We start from the raw sequence: 12,330 nt of genomic DNA on the forward strand, positions 1-12,330 counted from the left end.
TTTGCCAATGCAGGAGCAAGAGACGTGGTTTCATCCCTGGACCAGGAAGATCCCCTGGAGAAGGAAATGGCAACCCACTCCAGTATTCTTGCCTGGAAAATTCCATGGACAGAGGAGACTTACGGGCTACAGTCCATAGAGTTGCAAAGAGTCAGACGTGACTGAGCGCGCATATACTCGCCCAGAGTTTACCCTTGTTTGCCCTTCTTTAGTCTCACTACGTTTATTGGTTCTCCACCCCCCTCAGCTTTCCCCACACTATGAAGAAAGAATAATAGAAAAAATAGAATGCTAGAAAAAAACAAACTGTTTTGTTGCATTGTGATTTTTAAATCAGCTCAAGTTTGATGTACAGCTTTTTTATCTTCTAACTTGCATGTGAAATAAAGGTTATGGCCATTGACAAATCTTGAGCTAGATGACATTGTGTTTTGATTTTTTTTTTTCCGCTTTTCAGTTTCGTGTTTTCTAGCACATCTGTGTCTCAGATGTCCAGAGTTCCTTAAATGGCAAATGCTCCATATACTTCTTTCCTTCTATTCATAGTTCTAGGCACTTTCATGTTATGACACTAGGGAGAAAGGTGAATCTCTCTCCAATTTCCTGTGAATTGGTTGGCAGTAGCTATGTGATTAGGGCATGAAGACACCCCTGTGATTTACACAGTTAACCTTAAATATAAACACTCTTAAACCTCAAGTACTTTCCAAACATTTTTAAAAAATCTCAATATGTAGGAAAAGACTAAGAGTAAAATATACCAGTACATTGTAGGTTCAATCAGACTTGAAAAGGGTTGAGATTTTTATGTGATGTAGAAATCTGATTGAAGTTAAAATTCTTAGTAAGCTTGTAAGACTTCTGGATGTTAATGAAGCAAAAGTGTAGGTATTGTGACTCGGAGATTCAGCTTTGGAAGTTCACCTCACGTTAGTAAATAAGTTGAACCAAAATTATTTTAGCTTAAAATTTTTAACTAGGTCGTTAAAAGGTAATGTAATGATGTAAGGTGAAAATAATCCCTCTGACATTTTTAAATAGCTTTGCAAAGTGGGTATCTGACTGTCTTGGTCTAATACTCATTTTCTTGATTCAATTTTCTTATATTAATTTCAATAAACATGCTAATAACCTATACAGTTCAAACTACTGTAATAGCTGGTTAATTAAAAGGTAGTGTTTAAATAGCTGGTTAATTAAAAGGTAGTGTTTAAAGTTACTGGAATTTGCTTTTTATAATGATTAAAAGCTTAGATTTTGGAGTGAGACTATTTTTAACTCCTGTATCTGTCTGATAACTATATAACCTTGGATAAGTTACTTAACATTTTTTGTGCCTCAGCCTCATCATATATAAAATGATGATAGTATATTCATCATTGGATTGTTAAGATTAAATGTGATTTACATGTAAATCACTTAGAATAGCATCTGGCATGCACTATGCATCCATTAAACATTAACTATTAATAGTTAATATGCTTGCTAATTAGTCTCATTAAAAAATGAGTATGTGATGGATTAAAGATGGCTGCAAATTTTTGACATTCCTCCCTATTGAGCCACAGATCTGTTTCTCCTTCCTGTGTGTCTGTGTGTTTTTAACTGATATGATACAGTGTAAGTGATGGTATGCCAGGCTCAGAACTAGCCTATTAGAAGATCAGCAACTTTCACCTTGGTCTCTTGAACTCCTGACCTTCCAGGTAGGAAGACCCATTATCTCATGGGAGAGATATGGAAAGGGCCTGAGACTGCATGGAATGGGAGAGGGACTTGCTGCTGCTACTGCTGCTGCCAAGTCACTTCAGTCGTGTCCGACTCTGTGTGACCCCATAGACGGCAGCCCACCAGGCTCCCCCGTCCCTGGGATTCTCCAGGCAAGAACACTGGAGTGGGTTGCCATTTCCTTCTCCAATGTGTGAAAGTGAAGTCGCTCAGTTGTGTCCGACCCTTAGCGACCCCATGGACTGCAGCCTACCAGGCTCCTCCGTCCATGGGATTTTCCAGGCAAGAGTACTGGAGTGGCTTGCCATTTAGCTTTCAACAAAGCCTTCTGTTGACAAGGCAGTAAGTATGCTGGTGAGGTTGTCACAGACTCAGCATAGCCTAGCCGCCAGCTCAGTATCACCAGGAGCTCATTCATATCTTGGAACAGGAGAATTACCCAGCCAAGACTTGTGTGAATTCCTGATTCACAAGATTGTGAGATATAAGAGTAAATGGTGGTTGTTTCAAGCTACTAAGCTTAAGGGAGGTAGGTTATGGAGCAGTTGAAACAGAAGGTAAGAACACATTGCACGTGTCTTGCCTTAAAATCACATAGATATATAGTGATAGCAATTGGACAGAAACCCAGATTCTTTAGAGTGCAGTGTTGTGGAATTACAGTGTATTTTCTTTAAAACTTAAGATTATTTGATTTTTAAATCACTTAATTAAGATGCATTGGAATTGAAAAGTGTTTTAATGAATGTCCTAGATTCCAATTGTGGCTGTAAAAATAGCTATTATGTAATAGAATATTTAAAAAGAAAGTTTTAAAAACTGTACATGAGTTATTTTTGGTCTTATAAAGTTTCTTAAGAATTTACAGTATATAAAGCATCAACATAAATCACTGCACACATTTAATTGTGAATATTTAAACATCATTAAAGTTTGATAAATTCTTCATTTAAATATTCTGCATTCTCTTTGTGCCAGCACTTATTATCTAGGGTAAGGCTTCCCTTGTGGCTCAGCTGGTAAAGAATCCGCCTGCAGTGCGGAAGACCTTGGTTTGATCCCTGGGTTGGGAAGATCCCCTGGAGAAGGAAAAGGCTACTCACTCCTGTATTCTGGCCTGGAAAATTCCATGGATTCTATAGTCCGTGGGGTTACAAAGAGTCAGACATGACTGAGGGACTTTCATTAATTCATTCATTAAGGCAGAGGGAAATTTGGGGGACACAAAGGCATCTCTTCCCCAGAGGACACATGTGGATGGTTTAACTCCAAGTTTCTGCAGTCTGAGAACTCTCAGGGTAGTGTATGCTGGAATAGAGACCCTGACACTGGAAAGAGACTCAAAACAGTGAAACAAGTGTCTTTGGAGCCTTTGGGTCATATCTTAAATGATCAGGTTATTGATTAATCAGTAAAGATACTTTTATAAATTTAAGCTGTCTGTCTCTTCCTGGCTGTTTCTTGTAAGTAGCTAAGTCTTGCAGAAATAGTTTTTGAAGTGTAATTTCAAGTGGAATTTAACTGGTTAGATTTTTTTATTGTTGAAAACATCCATTCGTGTTCCTGTTACTTCAGAAAAATGTTTAACTGCGGATGTGCCTCCATCTTGTGGTGACTGTCTGAAGTGTCCAAAATGAAAAAGTTTTAGAGTATACCTGAGATAAAAAGGCAACCCACTCCAGTTTTCTTGCCTGGAGAATCCCAGGGACGGGGGAGCCTGGTGGGCTGCCATCTATGGGGTCGCACAGAGTCAGACACGACTGAAGCGACTTAGCAGCAGCAGCAGCAGAGATAAAAAGGCATTGGTGTATTCAAGCTTGTGGAACTAATGACAACTATTTTTACAGTTTTGTTTCTTTTTGCCTTTTTTGTTTGTTTTTTGTGTACTTGGCGTTAGTCTTACTGTACATCTTTACTTTTATCACAAAAGATCAAAAGTATTTTTTAAAGGGAATGGACATTATAAATAAGTCATTTTTTCCAAAAATTTTCTTTTGAGCCAGAATAAAAGAAATATTGATCTTAATGAATTAAAATATGAAAACACTGAGTAATATCATTGGTTTAAAAAGGATCAATTGGTAAGGATCAAGGAGATAATTCAGTATTTCAGGCAGCTCTATGGCAGTTCACATGACCTACAAAAGAACATAGAACATATACATGTAATCCCATCCATCCGTCAATATATGGAAAACTTCTTTCAACTACCAATTCAAGTAATACTTATTGAGCTCCCAGTGTCTACTACAGGGCTTCCCCGGTGGCACAGGAGTTGCAGGTTTTATCCCTGGGTGGGGAAGATCTCTTGGAGTAGGAAATAGCAACCCATTCCAGCATTCTTCGTTGGGAAATCCTATGGACAGAGGAGTTTGTTGGGCTACAGTCCAGGGGGGGTTGCAAAAAGAGGGGGTCGAGCTGGACACATCTCAGCAACAACGTGTTTAGTCAGCAGCAGCCTTGGGTTACATCAGAGGGATAAAGGTGATCTTGTGTAACTAATATTCCAGCAGAAAGAGACAGCAGGAAATAATCATAGTAAAAAAGTTACAGTTCAGTTGCTCAGTTGTGTCCGACTCTGTGACTCTATGGACTGCAGCACGCCAGGCTTCCCTGTCCATCACCAACTCCCAGAGCTTATTCAAACTCATGTCCATCAAGTTGTGATGCCATCCAACCATCTCATCCTTGGTCATCCCCCTTCTGCTTTCAGTCTTTCCCAGCATCAGGCTCGTTTCCAGTGAGTCAACTCTTTGCATCACGTGGCCAAATATTGGAGTTTCAGCTTTAGCATCAGTCTTTCCAAAGAATATTCAGGACTGATCTCCTTTAGGATGGACTGGTTGGATCTCCTTGCAGTCCAAGGGACTCTCAAAAGTCTTCTCCAACACCACAGTTCAAAAGCATCAATTCTTTGGTGCTCAGCTATCTTCACAGTCCAACTCTCACATCCATACGTGACTACTGGAAAAACCGTAGCTTTGAGTAGATGGACGTTTGTTGGCAAAGTAATATGCTGTCTAGGTCAAACTTTTCTTCCAAGGAGCAAGCATCTTTTTTAATTTCATGGCTTCAGTCACCATCTGCAGTGATTTGGGAGCCCAAAAAGATAAAGTCTGTCACTGTTTCCATTGTTTCCCCGTCTATTTGCCATGAAGTGATGGGACCAGATGCCATAATCTTAGTTTTCTGAATGTTGAGTTTTAAGCCAACTTTTTCACTCTCCTCTTTCACTTTCAAGACGTTCTGTAGTTCCTGTTCGTTTTCTGCCATAAGGGTGGTGCCATCTGCGTATCAGAGGTTATTGATATTTCTCCCGGCAGTCTTGATTCCAGCTTGTGCTTCATCCAGCGCCGCATTTCTCATAATGTATTCTGCATATAAGTTAAATAATCAGGATGACAATATACAGCCTACTTCACGTACTCCTAAAGGGTAATAGTTGTTATATGGGATAAAAGAACATAATCAAACACTGGCACTCATGGTAGACCTCATTAAGAAGGTGAGATTTGAGCAGACTTGACAGGGATGAGATTTTTAGGTGAATCTGGGGAAGAGCTTCAGCCAGAGGGAACAAAAAGGACAAAGGCAGGAGTTGTGTGTTCAAGGAAGCTAGGGTTGCATGAGCAGGGGAAGACTAGTAAGAAAAGTGATCAGAGGTAGTGGAAAGTCGGATCACATAGGATCTTAGAGACCTTGATAAGGGCTTTCCCTTTTACTCTTTGTGGTAGACACTATAGTGGTTCCCCAATGACATGGTGTCCTGGTCCCCAGAGTCTGGGAGTCTGCTACTTACGTGGCAGGGGAGCTATGCAGGTATGATTAAGGATATGGACCTTGACAATAGGTAAACATGAAAAGATACTGAACATCACTAATCAAAAACAAATCAAAACCACAGTGAGATACCACCTCACACCTGTTAGAATGGCTGTTATGAAGAAGATAAAAAATGTCAAGCATCGGCAAGAATGTGGATTAAAGAAAATTCTTGTGCATCCTTGGGAGAAGTGGAAATAGGTGCAGCCATTGTGGAAAACGGTATGGAGTTCCCCCAAAATTAAAAACAGAACTGCCATGTGATCCAGCAGTCTTATTTACAGTTATTTATTTGAAGACAACAGAAACACTAACCTGAAATATATGCACCTCTATTTATTGCAGCATTATTTATAATAGCCATGATGTGGAAACAACCTAAGTGTCCACTGACATATGAATGGGTCAAGAAATGATGGGAAAAAAAAAATATATATATATTTATATGATGGAATATTCAGCCATGTGGCTCAGCTGGTAAAGAATCTGCCTGCAATGCAGCAGGCTTGGGTTTGATCCCTGGGTTGGGAAGTTCCCCTGGTGAAGGGAAAGGCTACCCACTCCGGTATTCTGGCCTAGAGAACTCCATGGACTGTATAGTCCATGCGGTTGCAAAGAGTTGGACACGACTGAGTGACTTTCACTTTCTTTTCATGAAAAGTGAAATCTTGCCATTTGTGGCACCATGGAAGAACTTGAGGGCAGTCTGCTAAATGAAGTGAGTCGGATGGGGAAGACAATGTGTCATCTTACTTACATGTGGAGTGTTAAATGAAGCAAAACAGCCAAGCTCACAGTCTGAGAGAACAGATTGGTGGTTGCCAGAGCTGGGGTGTGGGGGACAAAATGAGTGAAAGGAGTAACAGGATACTGTGCAAACTAACAGTTACAAAATAAGTCATGGAGTGTAATGCACAGCATGGAGTTAATACTCTATTGCATACATGAAAGTTGCTGAGAGTAGATCTTATATGTTACCACATGAAAAATAATTTTAATCGTGTAGTGATGGATATTACCTCAGCTTATTATTGTGATCCTTTTCTATTACAGATATCAAGTCAATGTTAAACACATGAAACTAATGTTATATGTCAGTCTTCAGTTCAGTCCCTCAGTCGTGTCCGACTCTTTGCGACCCCATGAATCAAAGCACGCCAGGCCTCCCTGTCCTTCACCAACTCCCGGAGTTCACTCAGACTCATGTCCATCGAGTCGGTGATGCCATCCAGCCATCTCATTCTCTGTTGTCCCCTTCTCCTCCCGCCCCCAATCCCTCCCAGCATCAGACTCTTTTCCAGTGAGTCAACTCTTTGCATGAGGTGGCCAAAGCATTGGAATTTCAGCTTTAGCATCAGTCCTTCCAATGAACACCCAGGATTGATCTATCTCCTTTAGAATGGACTGGTTGGATCTCCTTGCTGTCCAAGGGACTCTCTCAAGAGTCTTCTCCAACACCACAGTTCAAAAGCATCAATTCTTCGGCAATCAGCTTTCTTCACAGTCCAACTCTCACATCCATACATGACCACAGGAAAAATCATAGCCTTGACTAGACGGCCCTTGGTTGGCAAAGTAATGTCTCTGCTTTTTAATATACTATCTAGGTTGGTCATAACTTTCCTTCGAGGAGTAAGTGTCTTTTAATTTCATGGCTGCAATCAGCATCTGCAGTGATTTTGGAGCCCCCCAAAATAAAGTCTGACACTGTTTCCACTGTTTTCCCATCTATTTCCCATGAAGTGATGTCAATCTTACTTCAATATAAAAAAAAGTTATGTAATTGAAGAATAGTTGATTTACAATGTGTTTCAGTTCAGTTTAGTCGCTCAGTCGTGACCGACTCTGTGACCCCATGAATCACAGCACGCTAGGCCTCCCTGTCCATCACCAGCTCCCGGAGTTCACTCAAACTCATGTCCATCGAGTCGGTGATGCCATCCAGCAGTCTCACTCTCTGTCGTCCCCTTCTCCTCCCGCCCCCAATCCTTCCCAGCATCAGAGTCTTTTCCAGTGAGTCAGTTCTTAGCATGAGGTGGCCAAAGTGTTGGAGTTTCAGCTTTAGCATCAGTCCTTCCAATGAACACCCAGGATCGATCTCCTTTAGAATGGACTGGTTGGATCTCCTTGCAGTCCAATGTGTTTACAGCATGTTAATTACAGGTGTACAAAAAAGCGATTCAGATATATATATATATATATATATATAGAGAGAGAGAGAGAGAGAGAGAGATACTGATATATTCTTTTTCAGATTCTTGTAGGTTATTACAAAATATCGAATATAGTTCCCTGTGCTGGACAGAGGTCCTTGTTGGTTATCTGTTTTGATTATATAGTAGTGTGTCTATGCCTAGAAAATCCCATGGATGGAAGAGCCTGGTAGGCTGCAGTCCGTGGGGTCGCTAAGGGTCGGACACAACTGAGCGACTTCACTTTCACTTTTCACTTTCACACATTGGAGAAGGAAATGGCAACCCACTCCAGTGTTCTTGCCTGGAGAATCCCAGGGACGGGGGAGCCTGGTGGGCTTCTGTCTATGGGGTCACACAGAGTCGGACACGACTGAAGTGACTTAGCAGCAGTAGCAGTCTGTTTGTTAGTCGTTCAGTTGATCCAACTCAGTGCAACCCCATGAATTATAGCCTGCCAGGCTCCTCTGTCCATGAAATTCTCCAGGCGAGAACACTGGAGTGGGTTGCCATTCCCTTCGTCAGGGGATCCCAAACTCCTGATATATCCCTCCCTCCCCTTTTCCCCTTTAATATCAGTTCATTTGCTCAGTCATGTTCGATTCCTTGCGACCCCATGGAATGCAGTATGCTAGGCTTCCCTGTCCATCACCAACTCCCAGAGCTTGCTCAAACTCATGTCCATAGAATTGGTGATGCCATCCAACCATCTCATCCCCTTTAATCACATCTCAATTAAAAAAAAGTAAGTAAGCAAACAAAAGGGTATGGACCTTGAGTTGGGAAGAGTATATTGGTTACTCAGGTGGACCCAATTTAATCAATCAGCCCTTAGACAGCTCAGAGGATCCCCTCCTCCCAAGTCAGAAATAGAGCTTCTGAGAAGAGCTGTCAGCTGATAGCAAGGAATTGGAGACAGTCCTACAACTGCTGAATTCTGGAATCAGCCAGAATGGGTAAGAAAACATTCTCTCCTGAAACCTTGGAAAAGGAACAACTTCTGGATTTTGGCCTTCTAAGACTCAGACTCCTTTGAGCTCTCTGGACTTCTGACCTGTTGGAACTGTGAGGTGATACATTTGCACTGTTTTAAGCTGCTAAATTTGGGATGATTTAATTTGGCAGTAACAGAAAACAGGACAGCAATTGGATACTTTCTAGTAGAGGAGTATTATGATAGGACTTGAGTCCTTTATACTAATTATGCAAATTTCTGTGCTCTCTTGACACAATACAAGTGGTATTTTACAATTAATCTCTCACTAAAGTTAATCACCTTCTGCTTTGGTAGTTGAAAGCTGAGTAATTTATATCCTTAACAGCAAATGCTGTTTTGACAGTTTGAAAAGCCTTTTTACGTTTTCTTAATTTCAGCTTTAATATGTATTTCTTTTCCAAGAAGTCTAGATTAATATGATCTGGAACATTTAAATGGTTTAAAGTTTCTTTGTTCTCTTTGGGAAAAACAACACTGTCTGTAGCAGAGTCAGGCTTGAATTGTCTCTGAAGCCAGTCTTTACCGCTTCCTTTTTAGCCCCCTTTTTGCATTTTTTTCTTCCTGTAAAGCAAGTCCTTAATAAAACTGAAGTAACTAAAGAGTAAGAAAGGAATAAAAAGCTATTGTCTTTAAACTGCTGTCTCAATATTTCTTAAAATTTGGATGTATTTTCCATAGCGTTCCACTTTGGCTGTCTCAAGCAGAAACAGCATATGTGTTTTTTGAGTCAATTCTCAGTAAATAACTCTTCTAAGTTTGCTGAAGCTGAAACTCCAATACTTTGGCCACCTCATGCGAAGAGTTGACTCACTGGTAAAGACTCTGATGCTGGGAAAGATTGGGGGCGGGAGGAGAAGGAGACGACAGAGAGTGAGATGGCTGGATGGCATCACCGACTCGATGGACATGAGTTTGAGTGAACTCCGGGAGTTGGTGATGGACAGGGAGGCCTGGCGTGCTGCGATTCATGGGGTCGCAAAGAGTTGGACACGACTGAGCGACTGAACTGAACTGAACTGAACTGAACTGAAGTTTGTATAGAATAATAGCTTACTAACCTAGTTCATTTGAGGCACCACATTTCAGCTCGGAACCACAGAGCTTCTCCATCAGCTATGGATAAGAAATTGTAGTTCTAAGGAAAACCTCTAGGCCAACATGCAGAAAGGCCCAAAATGGGACTTAGTAGTTACTCACAGAATGTTCTTACCAAGAGATTTGCTCAAAATAATCTGTATTCATTATATTAATAGTATACATATTGATGGAAGCTAGTCCTCTATTGTGCTTTTGTGTTTCAAAATAATTGAACAGCTCTGCACTAGGAGGATACTGCTGCTGCTGCTAAGTCGTTTCAGTTGTGTCCAACTCTGTGCGACCCCATAGACGGCAGCCCAACAGCCTCCCCCGTCCCTGGGATTCTCCAGGCAAGAACAGTGGAGTGGGTTGCCATTTCCTTCTCCAATGCATGAAAGTGAAAAGTGAAAGTGAAGTCACTCAGTCGTGTCTGACTCTTAGCGACCCCAGGAACCATAGCCTACCAGGCTTCCCCGTCCATGGGATTCTCCAGGCAAGAGTACTGGAGTGGGGTGCCATCGCCTTTTCCGAGGAGGACACTAGCTTTAAAAAATCATTTTGAAGTGGTAGAACTATAATGAGTAAACATTCTTAGGGATAAACTCCCATCTCTCTGGAGAAGAAAGAATTTAATCCTCTTTCTTTGTGGTAAAGTGCTGGGCACAATGGATATTACTGCTTCCACAGCTTTATGAAGTAAAAAATAGGAAGTTTACTAAGTTTCGTTTATGCATTGTAAATTGAACCAAACATTAGGCAGTTGGTTCTCTTAAGGGTCGGTGAAGCCTGGTCACACTGAATCTTTCCGTTCCGTTCTGTCGCTCAGTCGTGTCCGACTCTTTGCGACCCCGTGGACTGTAGCCTACCAGGCGTCTCCGTCCATGGGATTCTCCAGGCAAGAATACTGGAGTGGGTTACCATTTCCTTCTCCAGGGGATCTTCCCGACCCAGGGATCGAACCCAGGTCTCCCGCACTGGGGCAGACGCTTTAACCTCTGAGGCACCAGGGACTCTTTAGCATAATACAATTTCTCCTGGCAGCAAGTTTCTCTTCCTACTGAAACCCTGACTCCAATGTAACATTGTCAGATTTAAGTTAAAATGTTTGAAATATTAATGATCAGTATTATGATTCATTTAGGAAAGAGGAGTTAGTACTTTGCATTACTGAAAACCAGGGAGACTGAGGGCTTTAATGTAAAATTTAATGTAAACTTATTCATAATGAGTTAAGAAGCTGCATTCTGAGATTTTGGGGGGCCCAAACTCTAGTCAGACCTAGAACATTCCACTTCTGCAAATTTAAGACTTTATTATTAGGTCACCCTTCTAATTCAGTCCTAAGAACACTATGATCAATTACCTATGCCAAAGGTATATATTTATTTCAAGTTATTCTGATTAATGCTTTGACTTTACTACCCTTTATGGCAACCACATCAACCTGTTTTTGACAATTAAGTATTGCGGCTTGGTCACTGTCACTCTGCTACTATCCCTATTGAATTCAAGGAGCCCGTTCAATGGCAGCAGTTCTGTCTTTTCTGGCCTGCAAAGAACAACCACCTCAGAGCTTTGAAGATGCTGGGGTACGCCTCATGAATGTTTATTACATGGTCTTGGTGAAAGGAGTGTCCTTTGGACCCTTCAGGAGATGAAGAATTGGGGGATAGATGAGCAAGTCTACATGATGAATTAATCATAGCATCCAGTCTATCTAAGCCTTTGGTATCTTCTTCTTCCAGATTTTCCAGAGTATTATCTGGGCACCCTTTGGGGTTGCTGAGAGCCTTGTTTAGTATCTATGAACTAAAAAAACTTTTTTCATAATAATAAGACTTTATTTTGCCTTTTCCATTCTTACGTGAGTACTCTTAAGTAGAGTTTTCCAGAGGCTAAATAATATGTGATGATAATATCTCTATGATGACTCATGGAATATGTGGTAGTATGTTCTTGTGTTCTAAATTTGGTGACAGGGGAGTTCTCAGTGTTTTCTAAGAGTGTAAAGAGGTCCTGAGACTAAAAAGTGTGAGAACCAGTGCACTATAATCTATCAAGGAAGTTCTCATTTCAACTTTATTTAGAGTGAGCTACCTTTGATTTAATAGATTTTTCTCAGTTGTATTTTTAATTGTACTGATTTCTGCCCTAATATTTAGTTTTTTATTCATTTTCTTTAGTTTGTTTTTTTTCCTGGTTTCTTCAGATAGACCCTAAGTTACTGGTATCAGATATTTCTTCTTTTCTTAATGCCATACATTTTTCTTTAAGTATTGCTTTAATATGGTATTCTATGCACTTAAAAATATTGGATTTTCATATAGTTCAAAATATTTAAAAATTTCTCTCAAGATTTCTTCTTTGATTTATATAGAACTGTGTTATTTACCATATATTTGAGGATTTCCAAACTCCTTCCTATTGATTTCTAGATAGTTCTGTTATGATTTGAAAATGTAATTTTATTATTTATATTCTTAAGATTAGATCTTATTTGTTTTATGGCCTTGA

This window comes from Moschus berezovskii, chromosome 2 (assembly GCF_049115385.1).
Source record: "Moschus berezovskii isolate FMDL1 chromosome 2, NW_MosBer_1.0, whole genome shotgun sequence".
Taxonomy (NCBI): Eukaryota; Metazoa; Chordata; class Mammalia; order Artiodactyla; family Moschidae; genus Moschus; species Moschus berezovskii.